Genomic DNA, 6,023 nt, shown 5'->3' on the forward strand with positions numbered 1-6,023 from the left:
ATACTAGGGCAATAGATGACATACACTATATTGCCAAAAGTATTCGCTCACCCATCCAAATAATCAGAATCAGGTGTTCCAATCACTTCCATGGCCACAGGTGTATAAAATCAAGCACCTAGGCATGCAAAATGTAAAATGTTTTTACAAACATTTGTGAAAGAATGGGTCGCTCTCAGGAGCTCGGTGAATTCCAGCGTGGAACTGTGATAGGATGCCACCTGTGCAACAAATCCAGTCGTGAAATTTCCTCAATCCTAAATATTCCACAGTCAACTGTCAGCTGTATTATAAGAACGTGGAAGTGTTTGGGAACGACAGCAACTGAGCCACGAAGTGGTAGGCCACGTAAACTGACGGAGCGGGGTCAGCGGATGCTGAGGCGCATAGTGCAAAGAGGTCGTCAACTTTCTGCAGAGTCAATCGCTACAGACCTCCAAACTTCATGTGGCCTTCAGATTAGCTCAAGAACAGTGCGCAGATAGCTTCATGGAATGGGTTTCCATGGCCGAGCAGCTGCATCCAAGCCATACATCACCAAGTGCAATGCAAAGCGTCGGATGCAGTGGTGTAAAGCACGCCGCCACTGGACTCTAGAGCAGTGGAGACGCGCTCTCTGGAGTGACGAATCGCGCTTCTCCATCTGGCGATCTGATGGACGAGTCTGGGTTTGGCGGTTGCCAGGAGAACGGTACTTGTCTGACTGCATTGTGCCAAGTGTAAAGTTTGGTGGAGGGGGGATTATGGTGTGGGGTTGTTTTTCAGGAGCTGGGCTTGGCCCCTTAGTTCCAGTGAAAGGAACTCTGAATGCTTCAGCATACCAAGACATTTTGGACAATTCCATCCTCCCAACTTTGTGGGAACAGTTTGGAGCTGGCCCCTTCCTGTTCCAACATGACTGTGCACCAGTGCACAAAGCAAGGTCCATAAAGACTTGGATGACAGAGTCTGGTGTGGATGAACTTGACTGGCCTGCACAGAGTCCTGACCTCAACCCGATAGAACACCTTTGGGATGAATTAGAGCGGAGACTGAGAGCCAGGCCTTCTCGTCCAACATCAGTGTGTGACCTCACAAATGCGCTTCTGGAAGAATGGTCAAAAATTCCCATAAACACACTCCTAAACCTTGTGGACAGCCTTCCCAGAAGAGTTGAAGCTGTTATAGCTGCAAAGGGTGGACCAACGTCATATTGAACCCTATGGATTAGGAATGGGATGTCACTTAAGTTCATATGCGAGTCAAGGCAGGTGAGCGAATACTTTTGGCAATATAGTGTATAAAGATGGAATTAGAGATGAATGAGTCGCTTCTCTAATCATCTCTGCTAACACTAATCCCTCCGCTTCAGCACTGGAAGCTCGCTTTGTGATTTTTCCTGACCCAAATGAGGAATTATTATTGTCTACATCAGACTCTAATGAGCTTTATGGTTGGCAACAAGATGCAAGCAGCAGTTGAACTCCTGCCGCATTCTGTGGTGTTCAGAAAGCTCCTGGATGTGATTACACGTGCTTGTTGCTAAGCTTAGCTTAGATTGGCCTGATGAAAGGTTAGCATCGTCAGCTCTGAGTTTGATGACCGCTACCTAACTTTATGCTGCCTTCCACCTCCATGCAGCTGTCTTCCATGCCCACCCATACTCCTGCTGCTTATGTGTTGCTGCCAGCTTGCTGTTTCAGGGTACCAGGCAAGGTGAGAACAGAGCGAGAATAACTTCTTTCTGCTAGGTCTGTTACAGTGGGTTCTGAATACTGTGGGAAAAGGCTACAGAATCCATTTTGTTTCCCCTACTCCTTCTTTTAAAGTCTGTGCCCAAGTGTTGTTGCCAGAGACCAAACTTCATTTCTCTAGGAGCAACATCTCTTACATCAGAGAAGGGGGCAGTGGAGCATATTCCCCTTCTGGCATATTCCAGATCAAGCCTCTGGCTTCTCAGCCGGCATTTCTTGGTTCCCAAGAAGGACGGGGGCTATGCCCAATTTTGGACCTATGTGCTCTGAATTCTACGTAAAACATACAAGTTTGAGATGTTAAAGCTCAAGCTCATTATGTTGCAGATCAGGTCCGAGGACTGGTTTGCGATGATAGTCCTGAAGGATGCCTATCTTCACATAGGCATCTTGCCAGATCACAGGAGAATCCCCAGGTTCGCTTTCAGGAGTGAAGCGCACCAGTGCCGGGTTCTCCCTTATGGTCTAGTCTTATCACTCACGCTCACAAAGTGCTTGGAGGCTGCTCTGGCACCTTACGGCATCCATGTACCTAATTATTCAGACGACTGGCTCATCTTGGCTTATTTTGCATTACTGTTAAAGAAACAGAACCTCTATGGTTAAGTCAAATGTTTCTTCTTCTTCTTCTTTCAGCTTTTCCCTTCAGGGGTCGCCACAGCGAATCATCTCTCTCCACCTATCCCTATCTTCTGCATCCTCAACACATACACCCACTAGCTTCATATCCTCATTTATTACATCCATATACCTCCTCTTTGGCCTTCCTCTTTTCCTCCTGCCTGGCAGCTCCATGTCCAACATTCTCCTACCAATATACTCACTCTCCCTCCTCTGAACATGTCCAAACCATCTTAACCTGGCCTCTCTAACTTTGTCCCCCAAACGTCCAACTTGAGCTGTCCCTCTGATGTACTTGTTCTTAAACCTGTCCAACCTTGTCACTCCCAAAGAGAACCTCAGCATCTTCAGCTCTGCTACCTCCAGCTCTGACTCCTGTCTCTGTCTCAGTGATACTGTCACTAAACAATACAGCATGGCTGGTCTCACCACTGTCCTGTACACCTTCCCCTTGATTCTCGCTGAAATTTTTCTATCACACAGAACTCCCGACACCTTTCTCCACCTGCCTGCACTCGCTTCTTTACCTCTTTCCCACACTCTCCATTACTCTGGACTGTTGACCCCAAGTACTTAAACTCCTGTACCTTCTTCACCTCCTCACCCTGTAATCTTACTGTTCCACTTCCCTCCCTGTCATTCACACACATGTACTCAGTCTTACTATGACTGACTTTCATTCCTCTTCTCTCTAGCGCAAACCTCCACCTCTCCAGGTTTTCCTCCACCTGCTCCCTGCTCTCACTACATGTCATCTGCAAACATCATTGTCCAAGGAGACTCCTGTCTGACCTCCTCTGAAAACTGGGCCATCACCATAGCAAACAGGAAGGGGCTCAGAGCCGATCCCTGATGCAGTCCCACCTCCACTTTGAACTCCTCTGTCTGCCCTACAGCACACCTCACCACTGTCCTGCTCCTCTCATACATGTCCTGCACCACTCTGACATACTTCTCTGCTACTCCTGACTTCCTCATACAGTACCACAGCTCTTCTCTTGGCACCCTGTCATACGCTTTCTCCAAGTCTACAAACACACAGTGCAGCTCTCTCTGACCATCCCTATACTTCTCCATCAACATTCTCAGAGCAAAAATTGCATCTGTTGTGCTCTTTCTGGGCATGAAGCCATACTGCTGCTCACAAATTTCCACTACCTTCCTTAACCTAGCTTCCACTACTCTTTCCCATAGCTTCATTGTATGGCTCATCAACTTTATCCCCCAATAGTTGCTCCAACTCTGCACGTCACCCTTATTCTTAAAGATCAGCACTAATACACTTCTTCTCCATTCCTCAGGCATCTTCTCACTTTCTAAAACTCTGTTAAACAGACTAGTTAAAAATTCCACTGCCGCCTCTCCTAGACACTTCCAGACCTCCACTGGGATGTCATCAGGACCAACTGCCTTTCCACTTTTCATCCTCTTCAAAGCCTTCCTGACTTCATCCTTTCTAATCTTATCTACTTCCTGTTCCACAGAGTTCACCCCTTCTACTCTTTCTTCCCTCTCATTTTCCTCATTCATCAGCTCTTCAAAGTACTCCTTCCATCTCCTCTGTACACTATCCTCACTTGTGAGCACCTTTCCATCTCTATCCTTAATAACTCTAACTTGCCGCACATCCCTCCCATCTTGATCCCTCTGCCTAGCTAACCTGTACAAGTCCTTCTCTCCATCTCTAGTGTCTAACCTAGTGTACAACTCGTCATACACCTTCTGCTTGGCCTTAGACACCTCCCTCTTCACTCTGCACTGTAACTCCTTGTATTCCTGTCTATTCTCTTCAGTCCTGTCCTTGTCCCACTTCTTCTTGGCTAACCTCTTCCTCTGAATACTATCCTGAACTTCCTCATTCCACCACCAAGTCTCCTTATCTTCCTTCCTCCTTCCAGATGACACACCCAGCACCTTTCTTCCTGTCTCCATAATCACTTCTGCTGTAGTTTCCCAGTCATCTGGCAGCACTACCTGACCACCCAGAGCCTGCCTCAACTTCTGTCTAAATTCCTCACAACATTCCTCCTTTTTCAGCTTCCACCACTTGGTTTTCTTCTCCATCTCTATCTTTGACCTCTACCTGTGTGCTCCTACCGCCACTCTTGTAAGTCACTATATGCTCCTCCCTCTTCTGAAAATAAGTGTTAACCACAGCCATGTCCATCCTCCTAGCAAAGTCCACTACCATCTGTCCTTCAAGGTTCCTTTCCTTAACTCCAAACTTGCCCATCACCTCCTCATTACCTGTGTTCCCCTCACCAACATGTCCATTAAAATCTGCTCCTATCACCACTCTCTCACCCATGGGAATACTCTCTATCACCTCATCTAATTCACTCCAGAATCTCTCTTTCTCCTCTAACTCACAACCTACCTGTGGGGCATAACCACTAACAACATTCAACATCACCCCTTCAATCTCCAACTTCAGACTCATCACCCTGTCTGACACTCTCATCACCTCCAGAACATTCCTCACAAACTCCTCCTTCAGGACCACACCTACCCCATTTCTCTGACTATCCACACCATAATAAAACAGCTTGAATCCAGCTCCTATACTACGAGCCTTGCTACCCTTCCACCTGGTCTCCTGTACACACAGTATATCCACCTTCCTTCTGTCCATCATATCAGCCAGCTCTCTACCTTTCCCTGTCATAGTACCAACATTTAGAGTTCCTATTTTCAGTCCTACACTCTTACCGTTCCTCTTCTCTCTCTGTCTGCACATTCTCCTTCCTCCTCTACTTCTTCAACCAACAGTAGCCCAATTTCCACCAGCGCCCTGTAGGTCAATGGCGCCAGTGGCGGTCGTTGTTAACCCGGGCCTCGGCCGATCCGGTATGAAATTTGGAGTACTGACGATTCACACGGTTAAATTTGGCAATGTTTTACGCCAGATGCCCTTCCTGATGCCCTTCCTTCCGGGCTTGGGACCGGCACAGAAGTCACTGGACTGTGACCCCCATGGCTAGATTGGTTAAGTCAAATGTTTAATAAAATAAATTAAATTATATATTAATTTAATTTAATTTAATTTAATTTAATTTAATTTAATTTAATTTAATTTAATTTAATTTAATTTAATTTAATTTAAAAATAAAATCTGATTTTTTTTTTTAAATACTGTAGCAGCAAAATAAACCAAAGTAATGATGGAGAATAATGTAGCTGAGATCATCTACTAGGAATTTTTTTGTTAACAGTTTCTTACTTGTTGAAATCAATAACTCTAGAAGAAAGAAGTGTGTAAAAGTCAGCATTAGAGAATGGAGATGCTATGAATGTATTTTACAGTGGGTCAGAGCTGTTGCTGGGTGCCAGCTGTAGTCAGAATTTTCTGATGAACTATTGCTATTGTTAGTCTTCCTGTATAAGCACAGCAAAGCTGCAACAGGTACTTGTGCAAAACACTGTAGCTGCAACAAACAGGATGTACTATTACTTTTAAATGATGTTTAAACATGAGGTGATGGTGCACTCTATCACTGTAATAATGTTTGAAATATGAGGTGATGGTACACTCCATCACAATTATCTTTACTGAAGTATTTTGATTCTAAAACTTTATTGGATAATCTCAGTTGGAATCACATCATAATCAGATGGTCAAAAAAAAATTCCATTGCACTCAGTCATAGTTAGAAACCATTTAACAAAAGA

This window comes from Hemibagrus wyckioides, linkage group LG08 (assembly GCF_019097595.1).
Source record: "Hemibagrus wyckioides isolate EC202008001 linkage group LG08, SWU_Hwy_1.0, whole genome shotgun sequence".
Taxonomy (NCBI): domain Eukaryota; kingdom Metazoa; phylum Chordata; class Actinopteri; order Siluriformes; family Bagridae; genus Hemibagrus; species Hemibagrus wyckioides.